This window comes from Erinaceus europaeus, chromosome 2 (genome assembly GCF_950295315.1).
Source record: "Erinaceus europaeus chromosome 2, mEriEur2.1, whole genome shotgun sequence".
NCBI classification, from domain to species: Eukaryota; Metazoa; Chordata; class Mammalia; order Eulipotyphla; family Erinaceidae; genus Erinaceus; species Erinaceus europaeus.
The window spans coordinates 198,104,759-198,129,525 of record NC_080163.1 but is presented as its reverse complement, the minus strand read 5'-3'; the positions used below and the strand labels follow the sequence as shown (position 1 = coordinate 198,129,525).

At 43.8% G+C, this 24,767-nt stretch overlaps 1 protein-coding gene and 1 pseudogene across 2 annotated transcripts in view; one reads left to right on the top strand and one right to left on the bottom strand.

Annotated features, from left to right (window-relative positions):
* LOC132536851 (ankyrin-2-like) overlaps window positions 1–24,767 on the top strand; it is a 328,978-nt gene that overhangs the window by 82,856 nt on the left and 221,355 nt on the right. The window lies entirely within an intron of this gene.
* On the bottom strand, window positions 14,260–14,857 carry LOC103123834 (large ribosomal subunit protein eL29-like; annotated as a pseudogene).

The window sequence follows — 24,767 nt, the reverse complement described above, 5'->3', positions numbered from 1 at the left end:
GGTATTTTACTGTTACTGTACAAGGAATGCCATTAAAAAGACACAGAGCTGGAATGCAACTAAGTCCTATTTGGGTAAAGACCATACATGTATGTGTGTGAAAACTGACCTAAAGGAAAAATGCTGTCACAACATTTTAATTTTGAGAAATGTAATAAGATCTTTTTCTCTGCAGTATAGGAAAATATCTCTTTGGGAATCAAAGGACTAACTGATGATTCTGTCACTGTATTTATTGGTGGGAAGTAGGAGACGGGGCGAAGAAATGAGATACAGTAGACAAAGTGGACATATGGGGATTTCTGTACCAAAGTTACCTCTCCATTCTCTGAGAGGGCTGGTGGCTTATTTTTCTTTGATCAAAGCTTTGCTCTTAAAATTACTCAGAAAATCAATTTCTCAAAGCTCGCCAATAAGACATTTTATTCTGGATAATTTAAATAGATTGCATCAGCATGACGCACATGCCAGGTTCTATCGATATGGGAAGCATTTTAGTAATGGGGATAGATGAAGGAGGACAGATGATCACTAAAGAGATCATAGAGTATCAGTTTTTTTTTTTTTAATTTGCATAGCAATCACAGGCTTGGATTGTGGAAATCTGATGGTTAAGAAAAGTCAAGAGTTTGGACTAGGGGAAACTCTTTTCTCTGAAGAGTCTTTCAAATGTTACAGGAACTATCTGGTTTGGGGGTAACAGTTGCACTCTGAGCTTATAGGAGGCTTTATGTTACATTCACTGTGGCAGCCAGGCCAAAGACCTGTGAGATTTTCCCATGCACTGAAGCATGTATGCTGCCTCATACTAAGTTAACGCTTCATCCCAACCCTCAGAAAGCCTTGTGAAAATGTCAAAAGGGAAACCATCCATTCCCCTTGTTCTCACTCCCACACTCTCATTATTTTCCAGCTGCTAGGAGGCCCCTCTCTTATATAGTCCCAAAGACATGCAAAGTTGCAAATGCATATTTCGCTTTCACACTCTCATTATTTCAGGGATATTTACCTGAAGGGGTAGATCTCTTCATTAAGATTGAAGACACCTGCTACTTTAGGGATACTGGTGCTTTTTTTTTTTTTTTTTTAACCTGCAGAAACATGGTGAAAAATAAATTCTGAGGGCAAGGAGAGGGGGAGCAGGTGATGGCGCACCGGGTTAAGCACACATAATGCTAAGCGCAAGGACCTGCACAAGGATCCCGGTTTGAACTCCTGGCTCCCCACCTGAGGGGGGAGGAGGCAGGGGTCACTTCACAAGCAGTGAAGCAGGTCTGCAGGTGTCTCTCTGTCTCTCTCCCTTCCCCCTCTCAATTTCTCTCTGTCCTATAAAAAATAAATAAAATGGTCACAGGAGCAGTGGATTCGTAGTGCAGGCACGACCCCAGCGATAACCCTGGAGGCAAAAACAAAACAAAACAAAATCACATCAAATCTGGGGTTGGCAGAGGGCACAAAGACAAGTGTTGTGGCTCCATCCCACTTTCAGCCAGGTGTCTGAGACCCTTGCATTCTACTCCTCTGGAACATTCTTTGAGAAGTTCAATTCTAGGTACTGCATGTCATTCAAATGTAGGTTCTCAAGACCAATAACTATGGCTTGAAGATAAATTTTTTTTCTCTTTTGTAAAGCAGACAGGTTAGTATCTTCCTTAACTCAAAGTGTACTTTATATTATCTTTAGTGATATAGATGCTTATCTACACCAAAGACATCTCTAAAAACCAGTGTTGGGGGTTAGCAAGAGAACTTGACCTGGAAGGGAACTCAGTGCTGAGTCTTGGTTTCTCTAATAGCTTCCCTTTAGGTATAGGTCCCTGGACCACACCTTAAGATCTTTATCTGGGGAGTCTGGTGGTAGCGCTGCAGGTGGTTCAAAGCGTAAGGACTGGTGTAAGGATCCTGGTTCAAGCCCCCAGCTCCCCACTTCACAAACGGTGAAGCAGGTCTGCAGGTGTCTGTCTTTCTCTCCCCTTCTCTGTCTCCCCCTCCTCTCTCCATTTCTCTCTATCCTATCCAACAATGAGGACATCAATAACAACAACTATAATAACTATAACAACAATAAAAAGGGCAACAAAAGGGAATAAATAAATATATATAAAAAGAAATCATTAAGATCTTTATCTGACTGACATGTGAAATCTTATTCTAGTTATGGAGAAACAAGTATCAAAAGGATGTGAAAATAGTTACAGGAGTTGAATATGACATTTTTTGAACCAGATATATTTACAGTCTTGAGGCTTTTCTTAAAATTTACTTTTATTTATTAGAGAGAGAAAGAAAGAGAAAGGAAGAAAGAGAAGGAAAGAGAGAGAGAGAAGGAGAGAGGAATAAAGAACCAGAGCATCACTCTGGCACATGCAATGCCGGGATAGAACTCAGGACTTTATGCTTGAGGGTGTAAGGCTTTATCCAGTACATCATTAAAGGCTCATTTAAGTTTTTTTTTATTATTGATTTAATAATGATCCGCAAGACCATAGGATAAAGGGAGGGGTCCAGTTTCACACAATTCCCACCATCGGAATTCTGTATCCCATCCCCTCCATTGGAAGCTTTCCTTTTCTTTATCCCTCTGGGAGCATGGACCCAGGATCAGTAGGGGGTGCAGAAGGTGGGAGGTCTGGCTTCTGTAATTGTTTCTCTGCCAAACATGGGTATTGGCAGGTCAATCCATACTCCCAGCCATTTCCTATTTTTCTCTAGTGGGGTAGGGCTCTGGAGAGCTGGGTTTCCAGGAAACACTGGTGAGGTCATCCATCCAGGGAAGTCAGCTTGGCATCATGGTAGCATCTGCAAGCTGGTGTCTGAGAAAGCATGAAAATTAAAGAAAAGAAAAGAAAAGAAAGAAAGAAAGAAAGAGAGAAAGAAAGAAAGAATTAAGATATAAAGCAGAACAAATCTTTTAATAATCAGGAACCTAAAGGTAAGACTATAGCCGATGGGATTTGGGGTCTCCATTTTGGAAAAAGGTAGTAAGTCTATTTTAGGTATATTCCAAGGGGCCCATGACTTTACTAATTTTTGCCTGGGCCCAACAGCTAACATTCAGGTGGGCCAAAGACACTATCTGGGGAGTTGGTGTCAGAGTCAGAAGTAGAACTAGAAAGCTGTATCAGAGAAGAGAGTAGCTCCCAGTTATGGGAAAAGTATACAAATACTGTTAACTGTAAACCACATCGATTTGACCTGGGCCCATAGTCAGCACATAGGAACCTCGGCTGTGCAACCTCCACATCCCTGCAGGTCTGAGCTTGCCTTCTGTGGTCACAGCTAGGTACATTCTAGGCTGCATTTCATTGCTGGACCCATCTTCCTCGAGTGGCAGAGTATATTGATCCAACCTTCCTTCGGAGAATGGGCCAGTCCCTACCAGTGTTGACCCACATTAAAGGCAAGGTCCTGTAGAGGCCCATAAGAGGGTTCGCTGTGCTGTTCCTGATGGAGGTGACCAGTCACCATGGGGAGAGGGATCTGTCAGAAGTCTAGGCCCATCATGTCTACGTAGGAATCTCAGAATCCCCTGACTAGCTACCCAGATGATGGGGTGGGTTGATAGTGACCAAAAGAGCCATCATTAAAGTGTGCCAGTCTCTTGCCCCTGTCCAGCTTTTGTAGACCTTAACTTGTCTGATAAGGTGAGCCTTGGGGTGATTGAGGGAAGTGAAACAGGAAGTAGGTGAGGAGGGTATCTAGGTCTAAGTAGAAACTATTCAATTAAGTACTTTTTTCTTAAATGTTTATTTATTTATTCCCTTTTGTTGCCCTTGTTGTTTTATTGTTGTTGTTATTGATGTCGTCGTTGTTGGATAGGACAGAGAGAAATGGAGAGAGGAGGTGGAGATAGAGAGGGGGAGAGAATGATAGACACCTGCAGACCTGCTTCACCGCCTGTGAAGCGACTCCCCTGCAGGTGGGGAGCCGGGGGCTCGAACCGGTCCAAAAAGTATCTTTTTTTAGGTCTTTTCTACTTAATTGTTGCACTTACTCAGTCACTGCAAACTGTCGTGCACTTTAATATAAGGTGTATATTTTCCCATAACTAACGTATACATGTGCACATGTGCTCTGTCTCATGGGCTATGGTCTATATCTAGATTCTGTGGCTTTGTTAGGAAGTTCGCCGCCTGATATGGAATTGAGGAGTCCTGTGAGCTAGGAACGGTCTCACCAGAGTACTGGAGCTGAAGGGTTGCCATTTCACATCTGGTGTCTCTGGACACAATCTGAGGTGAACTGTGTTGAGGTGGTACTGGTTGCACTGATTTGGTTGAGATTAGCAGATGCAGTAGCAAACGGTCTGGATCAAGAGGAGCGTGCAGGAAAATTCCATGCCCCAGAGTTTCCAGGACTGGGAGACATATGGGTATTATAGAAAAAGGGAAGCTTCCTACTGTCTTAAGAGTGTGAGAAGGCAATAGATAGTTAATATTGTAATCAAGTTATTTGGGAACTTGGTTTACTTTGAAAATCCCATGTTTAGGATTTGCTGTATTACACAGGATCTCACCATGATTTATGCCATTTAATGCTATTTACATATAGCTGTATGTTATATAGTGACACAACCAGTTGCTTCCTGTCTCCCTGGTCTAAGACTACAGGTGAGTTAATATTTAAAATAAATAGTCGTTTTTATAAATGTATACAAAATTTAAGCCCACCATTAAATTTCAGTCAGTTTACTAATTTGAAGCCTTAAGTGCCTAGATATATTCATATACTTAGAACTGGGGTCTGTGCATCAGAAAGTTTGAGACTTTCTTTTTTTTATTTTATTTATTTATTTTTTAAATATTTTATTTTATTTATTTATTCCCTTTTGTTGCCCTTGTTGTTTTATTGTTGTAGTTATTATTGTTGTTGTTGTTGTTGTTGTTGGATAGGACAGAGAGAAATGGAGAGAGGAGGGGAAGACAGAGAGGAGAGAAAGATAGACACCTGCAGACCTGCTTCACCGCCTGTGAAGCGACTCCCCTGCAGGTGGGGAGCCGGGGTTCGAACCGGGATCCTTATGCCGGTCCTTGTGCTTTGTGCCACCTGCGCTTAACCCGCTGCGCTACAGCCCGACTCCCAGTTCAAGACTTTCAATCCATGACTTGGTGGGTTCCCAAAGTAATCCAGAGTCTTGCCTTGGTGTGTTCTCAGGTGGTCGTCTTTGTTATTCCTAGTTGACTGGGAGAGCAAAACGCAGCAGCTGCTACCCTGTAGCCCCGCCTTTGGAAGCTCTTATTTAAGTTTTTATGTTCTCTAAGAGAAAATAGCAAATTCTGAACTTTTTAGACATTAGGGAATTGGATACTCCACATTGACATGGTTGTTGATAATACATGATACTATGATAATGTTGATAATATGTATACTTCAGTGATCTCAAGTTCTTATATCTTTATATAAATCCAGTGTAATATCTGAGGCATTTCTATAGTGATGGGCCCCTGGCCCTTCGTTCTGCTAAATAGTGATAACATAATTTGCTAGAGATTTACTCAAACTCTCAAGCCCTGCTTTTTCTAGAATACTTTTTCCTGGAGACCATGTGTAATTGGTAGTAATGACAGAATTAGATTCATTCATCTTGATTGGTTTCAGAGTCAAATCAAATGGGAACTTTCTGGTCTTTCTCTCATAGCTAAATGTAATCTTCCTCTGCTAAATTTAATCTCTCGGCTGAATTTATATATTCCCCTTCAAAACCGAGCTAATTGCATGATACAGGCAGTTCTTGTAATTGGAGAAAACATCTTCTGTTTTCCCCTACTCCATGTTATGTTATTTTCTATTAAATATTTTATTTATTTATTCATTAATTGGACAGAGACACAGAGAATGAGAGATGCAAGGGGGAGGCAGAGAGAGAGAGGGAGAGTTAGAGAGAAAGAGGGATTATAACATTGCTTCACTGCCTATGAAGCTTCCAACCCTCTCTCTCTGCCCACCACAGGTGGGGGCCAGGAGCTTGAACCTGCATCCTTGTGCATGGTAATGTGTGCACTCAAGCGAGGTGCCACCACCAGATCCCTTTATTATCCTATGGTATGTTACATACACACACACACACACACACAGAGAGAGAGAGAGAGAGAGAGAGAGAGAGAGAGAGAATGAGGATATGAGCATAGCACTGAACCTTCCTTCAGTGTGTTAGGGGCTAGGCTTGAGCCTGGGTCTCACACATGGCCAAGCAGCACACTAGCCAAGAGAGTGATCTCAGCAGCCCATGTTATGTTTTCCTTTGACTGAAGTCATTTACCGTTGATTGGCATTAAGAAAACAAAACAAAAAGCTACTTTCTAGCCTCACTGAAAAGAGGGAGAAGATAAACACTCAAGAAACTCAAACACTGCTCATTTCTCTTGAAAGAGGAGAACAGAATTTGGAGGGAGGTTCAGTCTGGGAGTGGTAGGGGGAGGATTTTTCTGTGTCACCCTTGCACCTAGCCCTTCCTCTGTGGTTGGCCCGTGGATAGCAGAGACGATGTCGGACAGAAAGAGCAACAGAACTCGCATAAGCTAGTTGGTGACTTGATTTTCCCAAGGAAATCAGCGCCTCCCTCTCCTACACTGTAGCAATTAATTGGGATTCCAGCTGTGTGTTTAGTGATTGAAAGTGACTCTTTTGGTCTCCTCACCAGCAAGGTAGAACTTGGGTGAACTATTGTTGTGACCTGTGTGCTTTGGTGTTGATGGATTTGCAAGCAAAAAAGTAATGGAGCCAGCCTGGGCAAGTTGGAGAGACCTGGGTTTGCACATGAATCACAGTGGCCGCCATGACTTAGAGGCAGAGTGGATGGGATGTTTGGGACATCCACCTCACAGGCAGAGCAGGCCCTTCTCAGTGAGCATCTGGCTCTGCATTTTACTTCCAGATGCAAAGAAAACACCGTCCAGTGCTCTAGACCCTCAGACAGGTGTCTAAACTCTTCAGAAAACTGGGAGATCTTTAAATCTTTTGGGAAGAACCTCTCCAGAAAAGCTTTCTTCAGTTTCACAGGGAAAGGTGAGCTCCTCAAAGTAAAATGCTTGTAGGAAGGGGCAACTGAAAGTCTCTATTGTCCTAGATATCCAGGGGAACAAAAGTGTGTTTCATGGCATGTCTAGATCTCTCATAGGACTGTGTCCATAGAGGGATCTGGGGTCACCAGTGGAGGGACAGTGGTGTTTTACAGATATGTACACAAAGGACTTTTAACCACTTAGCATAGTCTTTGGGCAAAGATCCAACAGACTGGAAATTCTCCAGCAAAACGGGTTGAACTTAGCAGATTTGCAAAGATGTATATTTGTATACAGTGAAATCAGGCACATACACAGACACCCAGAGGAACTAATTCTCTCTCTCTCTCTCTCTCTTCCTTCCACCCGGAAGACAATTAACTGCTAAGCAATTTTAGCAGCAACTTTAGAAAAAATGTTGAGAGAAAAGCCTGTGTTTAGCCTTAAAAACAAACAAACAAACAAACAAAACCCTAGGACACTTTGGTTGGTTTTTATGCTCCCTCCATAACTTTTCGTAAGTGAAAGAAACACACAGCATATGGCTTCTAATTTGAAGACATCATTTATTCTTTCTCATTTGCCCTCTAGGTACAAACCATGGGCCCGCCCCAACTTAGTTTCAGTATTTTTTGTTTTTCTTACCGTTTATTGACTTAGTGCCATCATTATAAAATCAAGCTGTTTTTAAGTATGTCTCTGAGACAAGCCTTGTTTATTCATATTCTTTTTTTTATTGATTTAATAATGATCATCAAGACCATAGGATAAGAGGGGTACAACTCTACACAATTTCTATCACCAGAGTTCCATATCCCATCCCCCTCCACTGGAAGCGTTCCTGTTCTTTATCCCTCTGGGAATATGGACCCAGGATCATTATGGGCTGTAGAAGGTAGGAGGTCTGGCTTCTGTAATTGCTTCTCCACTAGATATGGATGTTGGCAGGTGGATCCATCCCCCTTGTCTGTTTCTGTCTTTCCCTTGTGGGGTAAGGCTCTGGAGAGGTGAGGTTCTAGGACACATTGGTAAGGTCATCTACAGAGCAGAAACAAGCTATATTACAAAATATACAAGCTTATCTCCAGAGAATATTCTCTTCAAAATAATTGTTAATAAGCCATTAAAAAAGGCTAATGTTGTCTCTATATAATTTGTTTTGCAGTATCATTCAGCTAACAAAAGGGAAACTATGTAAGAATATTTCTACAATTACTTGAGATATCTAGGAGGATAGTCCAAGTTTCTGAAGCAATCCATCTGAAGTTAGCTATTGTGCTAGTAGCTATGCTTTCTTAGTTCAGAAATTTGGGTGTGGCATTGGAGGATTAAATATACAATACAGATGATTCAGAAAATAAGGTCCATTTTTGACTAAACCATTTTCAGTCACATGCATTTGAGAACAAGAAGATCAGATATAAGGACCACATTTCCTTCCTATTAGCATTACAATATGACATTCTGGAATGAAAGCATTGCTTTAGAAACCATTCATTCCTACTTCAGTGCTTCTAAGAAAAATCCCTTTGATTGTGAGAAGAAAAATAGTCACCAATTTATTTTGGGGAACTTGTGTATTTGGGTATATTGTGATTTTTTTTTAAGTGTGACTCTCATAGGACAGTGTGCATTCCTAGAAAATTAATATTCAAAATGTCATATAATGAAGATCAGAGGCTGGCCTATACTATAGTTTCTAGAATATTGAATTTGTAAGTTTATTTATTTATCTATTATATTTTTGTCATCCCTGGGGCTTTACCATTCTGGACCTTTTTTTTTTTTTTTGTGGGAGAGAGATTGAAAGAGATATGAAGGAGGTGGCACAGTACTAGGTCTTACTAGTACTAGGTCGTATTGAACCTAGGTCGTACTCATGGCAGAGCAGGTGCCTTCCCAGGTGAGCTCTCGTGCCGGCCCCATCCTAATAAATATTATGAAAGGCAAATCAGCCATGTGGCCAAAAGTGGAACATATGTATTTGTAAGTTAAGTGATTTCCAATTTCTTGAAATAACTATATCTAGTCACTATGTCATCAGCTGTAGGACTGGGAGGAGGAAGTACTGGACTGAAATCCAATGACGTCTCTTGAGGTTCCTTCCAGATCTAGAATTCTTTGATCTGTCAATCAGTGATCACAGCAAGATGCACTCACTCTGTTAGCCAGGATGCCTTCGTAACAGCAAAACAGCTAGCAGCACTTTCTTTGTCAGAGGATATTCTGTAGTCATTCTCTCCTGAAACCCTCTCAATGATTCGGCCACACTAGAGTATTCTTATACTCCTCTTTTTTTTTTTTTTGAATATAACATATCTATGTGATATTTTGTAGTTTTGTAGTAAAAGTTCAGTGACAGGTACTTTAGCACGTTACTGTGATACAGGTTTAGGACAAACTGAAACATATTGTAAAGGCTTTTGATCCACGTGGTTCCTTTCCTTACTGAATAGGCAAGATGTCATTCATTTAACACACACACACTACTATACAGCCCCAATACACATTTTAAAGGGGGCTGGGCGGTAGCACACTGCGTTAAGTGTACATGGTGCGAAGTGTAAGGATCTGCGCAAGGATCCTGGTTTGAGCCCCTGGCTCCCCATCTGCAGGGGGGGTCACTTCACAAGAGGTGAAGCAGGTCTGCAGGTGTCTATCCTTCTCGTCCCCTCTCTGTCTTCTCCTGCTCTCTTCAGTTCTCTCTGTCCTATCCAACAGCAGCAGCAGCAACAACAACGGGGAAAAAATATGGCTGCTTAGAGTAGTGGACTCATAGTGTAGGCACCAAGCCCTAGCAGTAATCCTGGAGGCAAATAAATAAATTAATTAAAAAGTGAATATGTTCTAAAAACAAAGAAGGAAGGAGGGGAGAGAAAAAGAGAACAGGAGGAACTTCCCAGTGAAGGCACTTAATTCAACACTAGTTCCCTTTCAAGGGCTTATTTTAACTTTGAGAAGTTGATTTCATATTGTCCTGCTTAATTATTCTTTTCCCAAGTTGTGGTTTTGATCAAGATTATTATTATTATTATTATTGACTCATATGCTCTGAAAGAAACCTATGTCCTCAAATTCTCCCCAGTTGAATTCTGGAGTCTGTGCATGAGTCCAGTTCCTTGAATTCTCTGTATGTGTCCAAAACCTCTTTGTATCCTCTGTTCTCTTTCTCTGAGTTGTCCTCATCTGTAATTTTGTTAGGCTGTTTCCTTTCTTTCTGTTTTTTTTTTTTTTTTTTCCTTTGGCCTCCAGGGTTATTGCTGGGGCTCAGTGCCTACACCATGAATCCACTGCTCCTGGGGGCCATTGTTTTTTCTCCTTTTGTTGCCCTTGTTGTAGCCTTGTTGTGGTTATTATTGTTGTTGTTGATGTAGTTCATTGTTGGATAGGACAGAAAGAAATGGAGAGAGGAGGGGAAGACAGAGAGGGGGAGAGAAAGAGACACCTGCAGACCTGCTTCACCCCTTGCAAAGCTTTCCCCCTGTAGGTGGGGAGTGGCACTTTGAACCCGGGACCTTGCACATTGTAGCATGTGTGCTCAGCTGGGTGTGCCACCGCCTGGCCCATGGCCCCATTAGGCTTTTTTTTTTTTTTTAAAGATGTACAGATGTACTTACTTTTAAGTTTGTACTTACTTTTACACTTTGAAAGCCTTACTTGGAAACCATAGAGAACTTGTAATGTACTGTGTGGAACAGAGTTTGAAAAGTGATCCAAGTCTTATAAAAGTGGGACCATTTGCTGTGAAATTCAATAGCATCATGACGATGTTTTTAAATATCTTAGCAGCCTTGAGATGTTTTTCTTTTTCTATTGAAATATGTTTTCTTGTATTAGGAACTTCCCACAGATTCTTGCCCTGTTTTCTTTTCAGTTAGAAGTCTTGCTGTTGTAAAACGTGACTCCATCTGTGCTGGCTTCCCGCTGGCATCCTTCGTTACATCAGGCTTTGAAGTAGATTTTCACAACTTCCAATTTGTTGAAAACTGGCGCTTAACATGGGTGTATAAATTGAATAACTTGACACGGCATCGTTGACCTTATTTTTTTATTGGAGGGATTAATGGTTTACAGTGAACAATAAATAGAGTTGTTGATACATGTGTAACATTTCTCAGTTTTATGCAAAACACTCTCACCCTCAACCTAGATCCTCCCTCTCACCATCCTGAGTCCTTTACTTTGGTACAATACTTCAAACCCAGTTCAAATTCTGCTTTGTGTTTTCCCTTCTGTTCTTATTTTTCAACTTCTGTCTATAAGTGAGATCATCCCATATTCATTCCTCTCTTTCTGGCTGATCTCACTTCACATGATTCCTTTAAGCTCCATCTAAGATGAGGTGAAGAAGGTGACTTTATCATTCTTAACAGCTGAGTACTATTCTGTCGTGTATATAGATCACAGCTTTCCCAGCCAGCCACTCATGTTATTGGACACCTGGGTTGCCTCCAGGTTTAAGCTATTGAAAATTGTGCTGCTATGAACATAGGCATACACACATCTTTTTGGCATCATTGACTTTTAACCCTCTGCCTGTCTGATTGCAAATCTTTTTTTTTTAAATAAAGATTTTATTTATTTATTAATGAGAAACATAGGAGGAGAAAGAGCCAGACGTCACTCTGGTACATGTGCTGCCGGGGATTGAACTCAGGACCTCGTGCTTGAGAGTCTGATGCTTTATCCACTGCACCACCTCCCGGACCACATGATTGCAAATCTTATGCTTGAAATCAGGACATAATAACCCACTTATCTGAATGCATAGATGACTATTCTGTGTAAACAAAAGCATAAAATACCCATTGGTGCTATCGTTATTATTTTTTTTTAAAAAAATAGAATCTAGTCATTCATAGAATCAATACAGGGTAGAATAAGATGTGCTTGCTCAGGACATTATGTGAAATACTGTCTGACCCCTCTCCCCCCTACCCCCTCTCAACTTGCTTACTTTTCTTTCTCTCTCTCAGGGAGAAATGACTCAGCACATGGGACTGTAGGGTGGGTGGGAAACGGTGACCCCCACCTCCTGCCGCCCAACATTCAGAGCAAGAAGGGCCTTAGTAGGTTAATCTACCGCCTACTGTTGAGGCTCAGATCTCTGTCGCGTGGTTGTAGCTTGGTTGAGAGTACAGTCAAGGACAGACCCTTATGCTGTTTCCACAGGAGGAAGTATCAGAAGGAACGCATGAATATGAAGCTGTGAGTGCTATTTTGGGCTGAGTCCCCCCCCCCCCCCCCGGCAGGAAGGTGCTTGCTTCCGAAACCCTGCCAGAAAACACACCAACATGTTCTAGCTAAATTTAGGGTCAGTATTTTCTGATTTTTTTCCCCCCAGGATAAGAAGGCCGGGGAACTGGGGAGACAGCATAATAGTGATGCAAAAGATTCTCATGCCAAAGGGTCCCAGGTTCACTCCCCAGCACCACCACAAGCCAGAACTGAACAGAACTCTCCCCCTCAGACAAACAACAACAAAACAAACAAAACTTTTAGAAGTCTAGGGCTTCCAGGGGCCAGGCGGTAGTGCAGTGGGTTGAGCACACATGGTGCGAAGCGCAAGGACCAGCTCAAGGATCCTGGTTCACAAGCAGTGAAGCAGGTGTGCTGGTGTCTTTCTCTCCCCCTCTCAGTTTTTCCCCCATCTCTCTCGATTTCCTCTCTGTCCTATCCAACAACAGCAAAAACGGTAATAACAGCAACAAGGGTGAAAAAATGGCCTCCAGGAGCAGTGGATTTGTAGTGCAGGCATACCCCAGCGATAACTCTGGAGGCAAAAAAAAAAAAAAAAGGGAGAGAGAAAGAAGTCTAGGGCTTTCACTAAATTGAGTTGAATTCCAGTTGGATTGATGCTGTCAGTAGCAGTTACTGCCCTCTGTGCTGCCTTGTGCATTTCTTAGAGAAATCTTTGAAGCAGAGGGACCTTGAATATTTTCTTCCTCCCCTTTCTGTGTGCTGAGGCCTCACGTCTGCATGATTCCACCAATCTTCCTTCCTTCCTTCCTTCCTTCCTTCCTTCCTTCCTTCCTTCCTTTCTTTCTTTCTTCATTCCTTTTTTTCTTTCTCCCTTTCTTTCTTTCTTTCTTCATTCCTTTCTTTCTTTCTCCCTTTCTTTCTTTCTTCATTCCTTTCTTTCTTTCTCCCTCTCTTTCTTTCTTTCTTTCTTTCTTTCTTTCTTTCTTTCTTTCTTTCTTTCTTTCTGTCTTTCTTTCCTCCAGGGTTATTGCTGGGTCTCGGTGCTTTCACCACAAATCCACTGCTTCTAGAGGCTATTTTTTCCCTTTTGTTGCCCTTGTTGTTGTAGTTATTACTGATGTCGTTATTGTTGGATAGGACAGAGAGAAATGGAGAGAGGAGGGGAAGACAGAGAGGAGGAGAGAAAGACAGACACCTGCAGACCTGCTTTACCGTTTATGAAGCGACTCCCCTGCAGGTGGGGAGCCGGGGGTTCAAACCAGGATCCTTACGACGGTCCTTGCGCTTTGTTCCACCTGCGCTTAATCTGATGTGCTATTGCCCAAACCCCCAATTTTTCTTTTTTTTCCATTTCAGATAAAGAGACAGAGACAGGGGCAAAGAGAGACAGAGAGGGAGAAACAGTAAAGAGAAGAGATAACTCAGCAGTACTCCCTCATTTGTGGAGCTTCACCTGTGCAGTGCCTGGTGCTCCCGTGAGTTGCTGAGGCTCAAACCCAGAGCCTCTTGCAAAGTAAGAGCCTCAGTAGCAGAGGCCCCTCCTCCCTGAGTTCAGGAAATTATATATTGAGCTAACGAATATATGGTAAACACCAGACGGGGTCTAAAGAAATCTTTACCACGAGCATGAGACTTGGCAGGCAAATAGCACTACAAAAAGACACTTAAAAAAAAGATAATTTAAAATTGTCAAAGGTAGGATGGGGTTAGAGGAAGAGAAGACAACATAATGGTTATGCAAAAAGGACCCCTCCCCCCCAAAGGACTTTCATATCTGAGGCTCCAAGGCCCCAGGTTCAGTCCTTCCCAGCCACCATTAACCAGAGCTGAACAGTGCTCTGGTAAAAAAAAAATTAAATACATAAACAAACAGTCAAAGAAAAATGTAGAGCAGAGTCTGTTAATTAATCTTTTCAGTTCGTATTGGGTTTTAGTTTTGTATTTGTGTTTGTATTATATAGGTTTTGCCAACTTGCGGGCTTCTACTTTATTTTGTGTAATTATTAAGCATAAGTACACTTAGACAATCTTTTTTTTTTTTTTTCTTTTCTTCATGTCTCAAGTTTATTGTACAAACAGCACAGGACGGCACCAGCCCCTGTCCTCACACTGACAGGAAGAGGCCTCTACTGTGCAGCCTTGGGGGCCTGGGCACTTTTGGCGGCTGGAGCTGGAGCAGCTGGAGCTGCAGCTGGAGCCTGAACCTGAGCCTGGGCCTTGGCCTGAGCCTGGGCCTTGGCCTGGGCTTGAGCCTTGTCTTTTCTCCTGAGACCCCTGGCCATGTAGACATGTTTCCCAAGTCTGGGGTGGGCGATGAAGGCCAGTCGCTTGAGCTTGCGGCTGCAGCCCTTCGGGATGTTGGTCTTGGCCTGCTTGGGCTTTGCCACGGCCTTGACGACCTCGACCCGTGCGCTCATGGCCTTGGCGTTATTGGCCTGCATCTTCTTCAGACCTTTCTTGTTGTGTTTCTTGGCAAACCACATGTTCCTCAGGAACTTGGGGTCTACCCCCTTCAGAGACTCGTATCTTTGTGATCAAGGTTTCTTGATGCCGTTTCTGTGCCATTTCCGGGACTGGTTGTGCGTCGTGTGGTTCTTGGACTTGGCCATGTCCGCACCGAAGGCTTCAGCCTGCTGAACCGGAAGAAGCGCTGGAACCGGAAGAAGACAATCTTTTTTAATATTTATTTACTCCCTTTTGTTGCCCTTTGTTTTTATTGTTGTAGTAGTTATTGTTATTGATGTCACCATTGTTGGATAGGACAGAGAGAAATGGAGAGAGGGGAAGATAGAGAGGGAGAGAGAAAGACAGACACCTGCAGACCTGCTTCACCACCTGTGAAGCGACTCCCCTGCAGGTGGGGAGCTGGGGGCTCGAACCGGGATCCCTTACGATGGTCCTTGCGCTTTGCACCACTTGCACTTAACTTGCGGCACTACCGCCGACTCCCCACTTAGACAATCTTATTCTCACCACAACGTAATATGCTTTGTCTCCTACCACTGAATTTCAGACAGGAGACAGCAAATTTGCATTGGAGATTTCTGCCCTTCCCTGGATAGCTTTCAGCATTTAGCCAGAGACGACCTGAATTGCCCCTGCGGCTACAGACTATGACCCACATAGTCAACGACTGCCACCTCTCCAGATTCAAAGGAGGTCTCGAAACTTTACATCAGGCTCAACTTGATGCTGTTGACTGGCTATGGAAGAAGGGCAAACGCTAGAAGAAGAAGAAGCATTTAACAGTCTGACACTTAGATGTTGCATTCAGCAAAAAGCAGGTGTGGCTAGGGAGATGGCTCTGTTGTCAGAGCATCAGGCTGCAGGCTCAAGCCCCAGCACCACCTTGTGCCAGAGTTGAGCAGTGCTCTGACCCTGGCTCGCCCTCCCTCCTTTCTCATTCTCTTAATAATGAATACGTGAATGTTAAAAAAAAAAGTTGATGTGTGTTTCCACTGACATCTAGATAAAAACAAGTCAAACTGTTGAGGAAATCTGTTTATTTTAGAGAGCAAACAACACTTTCTAGATGCTCACAGCTCCTGACTTAGTAGACCAGTCACATGGGGTCTAGCCCATGTTTGTTTGCTGCTGCGGTTTTGAAGAGGAAGTGGACTTGCCTTGAACCGAATCCCTCGTCTGCCTCTGGCTGGGTGATTGGAGGCCAGTGGACTAGACCTGGTACAGAGCTTGACACTGAAGAGCCCTGTGAGTCTGATACAGAGCACAGACCGGGAGGTTATCTGTAGAGACTGACTTCCACGCACATTCTGGTGTTTAGACCTAGACTACAGTCATGAGGTACCGAGGACAGCGACCAGTCCGTGCTTTCATTATAATGCCCGCCTAGAATCTATTCAACAGCTGAGCTTTTCAGTGAAGCAGGTGTTCTAGATGTATTTATTTATCAAATTGGATAACAGTACGACTCACTCAAGGGGGTCAACTTTCTGCCAAGACCGCTAGTTACCTCCTCCTGTGAATCACTCTCATAGCTCACACAACTAGCGCAAGATCTAGTTACAAAAGAAAAAAAAAAAGGGAGTCGGGCGGTGGCGCAACGGGTTCAGCGCAGGTGGCGCAAAGCACAGGGACCGGCGTAAGGATCCCGGTTCGAGCCCCCGGCTCCCCACCTGCAGGGGAGTCACTTCACAGGCGGTGAAGCAGGTCTGCAGGTGTCTATCTTTCCCTCCCCTTCTCTGTCTTCCCCTCCTCTCTCCATTTCTCTCTGTCCTATCCAACAACAACGACATCAAGAACCACAACAAGGGCAGCAAAAGGGAAAATAAATAAATATTTAAAAAAAAGACAGGGTGGTGGTGCTCCTGGTAGAGCACACATATTACTGTCTGCAAGGACCTGTGTTCAAGCCCTGGCCCCTACCAGCAGGGAGAATGCTTTCTTAACTCTGCCTTACTTTTCCTCCTCTCCCTCTGCTTGTTTTTGTCTCTCAACCTCTCTCTCTCTCTCTCTCTCTATAGATATATAAAAAGGTGGAGGGGTTGTGGTGAAATCGCCCACTGGGATAGTGTGTTGTGTTACCATGTGTGTGAGCCAGGTTTGAACCTGCCCACCCCCTGCACTGAAGGGAGCTACTGTGCAGTGGCCTCTCTCTCTCTCTACCTTTTCCCTCTCTCTGTCTTTCTTTATTTTAAAAATTATTTTATTTATTCATGAAGAAGATAGGGGGAGAAATAGAAAAGAACCAGACATCACTCTGGTACATGTGCTGCTGGGGATTGAACTCAAGACTTCATGCTTGAGAGCCCACTGGGCCTCATCCTCTTTGCCACCACCTCCAGACCCTCTCTGTATCTTTCTTCTTAATTTTTTAAATCATACTTTCTTTTTTGTGATGATTTTATTTCAGAATCAGACAGAGAGAAGTTGAGAGGGGGAGGTAGAGAGAGAGAGACAGAAGGGGGGAGAGACACTTGCAGCACTGCTTCACCACTTGTGAAGCTTCTCCCCTGCAGGTGGGGACCAGGCTCCCGGTCCAGGGTCTTGAACCCTGGTCCTTGCACAGTGTAATGTGTGCGTTCAACCAGGTGCACCACCACCCATCCCCTTCCAATTTTTTTAAATTAATTAATTTATTTTCTCTCTTGTTGCCCTTGCTGTTTTTTTCATTGTTGTAGTAGCTAATATTATTGTTGTTGTTATTGATGTCGTTAGGACAGAGAGAAGTGGAGAGAGGAGGGGAAGACAGAGGGGGAGAGAAAGAGAGACACCTGCAGACCTGCTTCACCGCCTGTAAAGAGACTCCCCTGCAGGTGGGGAGCTGGGGGCTGGAACCGGGATCCTTATGCCCGTCCTTGCGCTTTGCGCCAAGTGTGCTTAACCCGCTGCGCTACCGCCCGACTCCCCTAAATTTTTTATAGGAAGAAAAGGCCACCCACTGTGGTGAAATGCTGGCATGACTAGCTGTCCTGACAAGTCTTGGGGCTCAGGCCTGCTGAGTGGACAGGGTGCCTGGATGTGGTGGTTGAGGCTGGTCCTGGGGCAGGGAGAGGGGACACTGCGCTCTACATGTGGCTTCCCTGCAGGGATCACTTGGTTTCAGGACATCTGTGAGAGCAGGAGCAGACAGGTGACATCATCCTGTCTTCATTCCAGCAAGGATGCAGCCAGCTGCTCAGGGTTGTCAGTCCTAGTTGTCACCTTGCATGTGAGCTCTTTGACTGTCCAGAATGGGGCTGACCTCAGATTGCCTTCCCCTTGGTGACACCCCTGCCATCCAGGTGAATGCAGTTCTTGTTTCTGAAGAGCAAGGAGAAACGGAAGTAGAGATTGTGGCTTCTCTCTCTCTCTCTTTCTCTTTTTGCCTCTGCGATTGTCTGTCTTTTTCCTCTCTATCTCCCCCACCCCTCTCAATTTCTCTCTGTCCTATCCAGTAAAATGGAAAAATAATGTCTGCTAGGAGAAGTGGATACACAGTGCTGGCACTGAGCCCCAGTGATAATCCTGGAGGCAGGGAAAGAGAGAGAGAGAGAGAGAAGAGCCCTGCTCAGCTCCAGCACAAGGTGGTGCCAGGGATTGAACCTGAGCTCTCGCCTGACCCTAATTGAAGGAATGTTCAGTTTGATCCCAACTTTTCAATTACCAGAAGTTTCTCGCTGTGCCACTTAGCAAGGGCTCATTGAAAAATCAGTGCATTAGACCTGATGGCTGAAATGCACTTCTTCTTCTTCTTCTTCTTCTTCTTCTTCTTCTTCTTCTTCTTCTTCTTCTTCTTCTTCTTCTTCTCTCTCTCTCTCTTTAAATTTTAATTTAGAGATGACTTAGTTGTCTTGTTCAGCCCATTCCAGTAAGTGCTTGCTTTTAGTGCCCAGAACCCGTCTTCCGGGTTCACATCCAAAGATCGATGGCTTTGCTTCTCGCTTTATTTCATTAGTGCCTGGAGTCAGCCTGATAAAAGGCTCTGGCTGGATGGAGTCATGTCCATCCGCTCTGCTACGGGCAGGACAGGCTGCCTTGGACTGCAGTGTGAGCTGGGGGTGCCCTGCTCCATTCCCCCTGACCCCTCTGCCTCCCACCCCACAACAAAAAAGAGAGAGAGGAGACACTTTCATTTTAGTTTTGGAACTGAGGGCTTTATGTCTGCATAACTCCACCATTCCCAGCCAACTTTTTTTTTTTTAATTTATTTAAGAAAGGAGACATTAACAAAATCATAGGATGGGAGGAGGGGTACAACTCCACACGATTCCCGCCACCCAATCTCCATATCCCATCCCCTCCCCAATAGCTTTCCCATTCTCTATCCCTCCGGGAGCATGGACCCAAGGTCGTTGTGGGATGCAGAAGGTGGAAGGTCTGGCTTCTGTAATTGCTTCCCCGCTGAACATGGGCATTGACTGGTCGGTCCATACTCCCAGTCTGCCTCTCTCTTTCCCTAGTAGGGTGGGGCTCTGGGGAAGCAGAGCTCCAGGATGCATTGGTGGGGTTTTCAGTCCAGGGAAGCCTGGCCGGCATCTTGATGGCATCTGGAACCTGGTAGCTGAAAAGAGAGTTAACATACAAAGCCAAACAAATTGTTGAAGCCAACTTTTTTTTTTCTTTATTAAGAGGATTAATGGTTTATAGTCAACAGTAAAATTGCACTTGTTGGTACATGTGTAACATTTCTCAATTTTCTTTTTTTTAACTAAAAGAATTTTTTATTATCTTTATTTATTAGATAGAGACAGCCAGAAATCAAGAGGGAAGGGGGTGATAGAGAGGGAGAGAGACACCTGCAGCCCTGCTTCACCACTTGCTAAGCTTTCCGCCTACAGGTGAGAACAGGGGGCTCAAACCCAGGTCCTTGCACATTGTAATATGTGCGCTCAACCAGGTACGCCACCGCCTGGCCCCCAATTCTCAATTTCCAAACAACATTCTAACCCCCCACTTAGGTCCTCATCAGCTAACATGTTCCAGGACCTGAACACTCCCCTCACCCCCACCCCAGCGCCCTTTACTTGGGTGCACTGCGCCAAACCCAGTCCAAGTTCTGCTTAGTGTTTCTCTTCCGCTTTTACTTTCCAACTTTTGTCCTTGAATGAAATAATCCCATATCCATCCTTCTCTTTCTGGCTGATGTCCTTTGATTCCTTTAGGCTTCAACCAAGAGGAGGTGAAGAAGGTGAATTCATCATTCTTAACAGCTGAGTACTATTCCATTGTGTTTATACCACAACTTTCTCAGCCACTCATCTGTTCTTGGACACCTGGGTTGCTTCCGGGTCTCGGCTGTCTATTACAGATTGTGCTGCTATGAACATAGGTGTACACAGATCTCTTTGGATGCGTGTGTTGGGTTCCCTACGTATCCCTAGGAGAGGTCATTGGGTAGGTAGGTCCCCTTCTAGTCTTCTGAGAAGTCTTCAGACTGCTCTTCACCAGGATTTTTTTGTTTGTTTACTTTATTATTGATATGGAGAAAGGAGAGATATTGATCAGAAAACTGCTCTTCTGTGGCTTATGGTAGTGATGTATTATTTAAAAAATATATTTATTTATTCATTTCTTGGATAGCGACAGAGAGATACTTAGGCGGATGGGGTAGATAGGGAGAAAGACATCTGTAGTATTGCTTCATTGCTTGTGAAGCTTGAACCCAGGTCCTTGAGAATGGTGATGTGTACTCAGCCACGTGTGCCACCACTACCTGACCTCTGCTAGTTTATCTATTTGCTAAGTTTTAGATGGGAAAGAGAGAAGAGAGAGAGAAGAGAGGGAAAATGAAGGAGGAGGAGGAGAGGAGGAAAAAGAGGAAGGAGAGGAAGAGGAAGAAGAGAGGAGAGATGCTGCATCTCTGCTCGCTCCATTGTTTTGAAGCTTCCCCTGGTGATATGCAGAATTTTCCCAGGCAGCACTGGGGACTTGAACCCAGGTCCTCACACATGGCAAAGTGTGCACTTTACTGAGTCAACTGTCTCCTGGCTTGAGAAACTTTCGTGATCTCTTTTTCTCCTCCTGGAAATACAAGATCACATGACCTAGGGTTTCATAGGCCTGTTAAAGAATATATATATTATTGCTTAGGGTTATAGTTTATTCCAAAGCACAGTTTCTCCTAGTAACTACAAAGGGGTAAATTAGAATTTTTTAAAATTTTCCCTTTTGTTGTCCTTGTTTTTTAAAATTGTTGTTGTGGTTATTGTTGTTGTTGTTATTGATGTCATCATTGTTATATAGGACAGAGAGAAATAGAGAGAGGAAGGGAAGACAGAGAGGCAGAGAGAAAGATAGACACCTGCAGACCTGCGTCACTGCCTGTGAAACGACTCCCCTGTAGGTGGGGAGCCAGGGGCTCGAACCAGGATTTTTATGCCGGTCCTTGAGCTTTGTATCACGTGTGCTTAACCGCTGCACTACTGCCCGACTCCCTAAATTAGAATCTTTTATGAGGCAGATCTGTATGGATATACTTTAGAATCCTCTTATTTAATGATCTGCTTCCTCCTCCTCCTCTTCCTCCTCCCCTTCTTTATTTCCTTTTTGCCACCAGGTTTCTGGCTGGGGCTCGGTGCCCACACTATGACTATCCCTCCGGGTGGCCATTTTTTTCTTTCTCTTTTCATAGAGACAGAGATAGAGAGGAAGACTAGACGGGGGAAAAATGGGGCAGTAGTGTAGCAGGTTAAGCGCACAAGGACCGGCGTAAGGATCCCGGTGAGCCCCCGGCTCCTCACCTGCAGGGGAGTCGCTTCACAGGCGGTGAAGCAGGTCTGCAGGTGTCTATCTTTCTCTCCCCCTCTCTGTCTTCCCCTCCTCTCTCCATTTCTCTCTGTGCTATCCAGCAACGACGACATCAGTAACAACAAACAACTACAACAATAAAAAAAACAAGGGCAACAAAAGGGAATAAATAAATAAATAAATAAATAAATATTACAAAACAAGCAAGCAAGCAAGCAAACAACAACAGTAGCAACAACAAAAAAAGCAGAGTCCATAAACCAGAGTGTTGACACCCTGGTGTAATAGCAGACGGCCCTTTGCTTGAACTGTAGTGTCTGCACAAGTGGTTGAGGTTATTTATGTTCCAGTAGGTTAACACAAAAGTGACCCTGCACTGCGTGACAGTGTCTGTTGTTAATGAAGACTGACCATCTTCATGGGGGGGGGGACTATTTTGTCTAGACACAATGCCTCTTTAAGTAATGAGTTGCTATCTACCTGTGGTTTAATGAGTTGCTATCTACCCTCTCACATCTCTTGACAAGGTTTGCTGTACTGCAGGGCAGAATAATAACATTAGAGATTTTCTTTCTCTCTCTCTTTCTTTCTTTCTTGCTCTCTTTCTTTTTTATTTTTGGGGGGTTAATGGTTTACTGTTCAGTTTTTAATTTTTTATTATCTTTATTTATTTATTGGATAGAGAGACAATCAGAAATCAAGAAGGAAGGAGGAGACAGAGAGGAAGAGAGAAAGACATCTGCAGCCCTGCTTCACCATTTGCAAAATGTTCCCTTGCAGGTTGGGACCAGGGGCTCGAACCCAGGTCCTTGCACATTGTAATGTGTACTCAACCAGGTGTGCTACCATCTGCCCCCACCTCCAGTTTAGCCTTTAGCACACAGGCATAGCCTTTCTTCTCCTCTTGATTGGTGTCTAGGAGATGCCAACATCCCTTCGTCCTGTCTCACTCTTTCTTTCCCCAGGATCCTTTGCCATGGTGCAATACGCCACAGCCAGTCCAAGTTTCACCTCAAGTCCTCCCTGACTTCAGGCTCTGACCACCATTTTGTAAAGGGGAGCTCAAGCTACATCTCTACGTGATGACGTCTGCTAAAAAGACACCCTATTTTCTGTATATACAATGATCTCTCTAACTATTGAGTGCCAATCTGCCTGTAGTTTTTTCTCTCGCATCTCGTGGATGAGATTTGCTGCACTGCAGGGTAGCATAAAATAGCACTAGAGGTTTTCTCACCTCCTGGAGAAATCCTTTAGGTCAATCTGCATAGACAATTGCATTTAAATCACACAGAGGTGATGCTTCTCTGTCTGGCTGGCCTGGTGCGCCGCTGGCAGTTAGGTCTAGAATGACTCCCTCCATCTTATGAAAACTCTGATGTCTGTGACGCCCACTGGGCCTTTTACAAGGCTCACACTGAGCCTGTGCTGGCAATACTGAGGCCACACGGCTCAGTTTTCTCTTCACCAGTGCTTATGAGCTTGCTTTGTGTGCTGAGCTGGCCAGCACTGAGGTAGGGTGGGGGTGAGGGGCTTGGTGTCCTGACAGAGAGAGGGGCCATGGTAGGGTTCACCCCACAAAGAGGCAGTCAGTTACACAACCATCTTCCTAAAATATTAACACACTGTGTCACACTGGAAGAGACAGTTTGATTTTTAAAAACATTTACTTTATTTTTATTTATTTATTTTTTTAATTTGATTATTTTTTATTTTATTTTTAAAAATTTTTTTATTATTTTTATTTATTTATTTATTTATTCTTTTTGTTGCCCTTGTTGTTTTTTTTAATTGTTGTAGTTATTATTGATGTCATTGTTGTTGGATAGGACAGAGAGAAATGGAGAGAGGAGGGGAAGACAGAGAGGGGGAGAGAAAGACAGACACCTGCAGACCTGCTTCACCGCCTGTGAAGTGACTCCCCTGCAGGTGGGGAGCCGGGGGCTCGAACCGGGATCCTTCAGCTGGTCCTTGTGCTTAGCGCCACCTGCGCTTAACCCACTGCGCTACCGCCCAACTCCCACATTTACTTTATTTTTAATGAACTAGAAAGATGCAGAAAGAAAGTCACCGAGAAAGACCAGAGCCCTGCTCACCTCTGGTTTATGGTGGTGCTGGGGATTGAACCTGAGAGCTCAGAGCCTTATGTATGAGAGTTATTTTATTTTATTTCATTTTATTTTGCAGAATCATTGTGCTATCTCTTCAGCCCAGACTCCATTCAATTTTCTTTTCTTTACTTTTTTTAAATTAGTGATTTAATAATGATGGGGCCAGGTGGTGGCACACCTGGTTAAGTGCACACATTATAGTGCGCAAGGACCCAGGTTCAAGTCCCTGAACCCTACCTGCAGTGGGAAAGCTTCACGAGTGGTGGTGAAGCAGGGCTGCGGTGTCCCTCTGTTTTCCTTCCTCTCTATCTCCCCCTTCACATTCTTTCTGTCTCTATCCAATAATAAGTCAATAAATATATTTAATAAAAATTTAAAAAAAACGCTTAACAAGATTGTAAGATAACAAGGGTATAATTCCACACAGTTCCCAGCAAAGCTCTGTGTCTCATCCTCTCCATTGGAAACTTGCCTATTCATCCCTCTGGAAGTATGGACCAAAATTCTTTATGGAGTGCAGAAGGCAGGAGACCTGGCTTCTAGAATTGCTTCTCCACTAGACATGAGCGTTGGCAGGTGGATCCATACCCCCCGCCTGTTTTTATCTTGCCCTAGTGAGGCCAGGCCTCTGGTTAGGTGGGGTTCCAGGACACATTGGTGAGGCCACCAGACTTTTTTTTTTTTAAAAAAAGACTAAGCTCTGTGTTTAAAAAATCCGAACAAGAATTTTGATCACTAATAGTTACACATCATTTTTATCATAAATAATATGATGGCAGCACTATGATTTTGAATCCTCTCTCTTTGTCTCTCTGTGGAGTCAGGATTCTGCACATGAATCAATGTCCTGTCCTAAGGCTGCTTATTGTTCAGATAGCGAGAAGGAGAGACACCATGGCACCAGAGCTCCAGGGCACCTGAGTTCCAGCTGGGGCTCGAATCTGGGTTGAGTGCTCTTTGCCCAGCCTTTAGATCTTCTGGCTCTTGCAGGCTTAACTGTTATTCACACACAAGGTGCAGATTGGCATCTAGAAGCCATTTATTTGCTTACTTTGACTACCGTTGTCAAATTAACTTGAATGGTGATGTCTGTAGTTTTGCTTTAGATCTGGCTAGTTCATTATTCACAGACACACAGCCAAGGAGCAAGAACCCCCTCACTCTGCCTCCATTCTCTTGAGCAATATTCTAATGCCAGATTCTAAATCCAACCTTCAGTGAAAATGTGGACTTGTAGAGCTCTAGGGTTTACCGTTAAGAAATA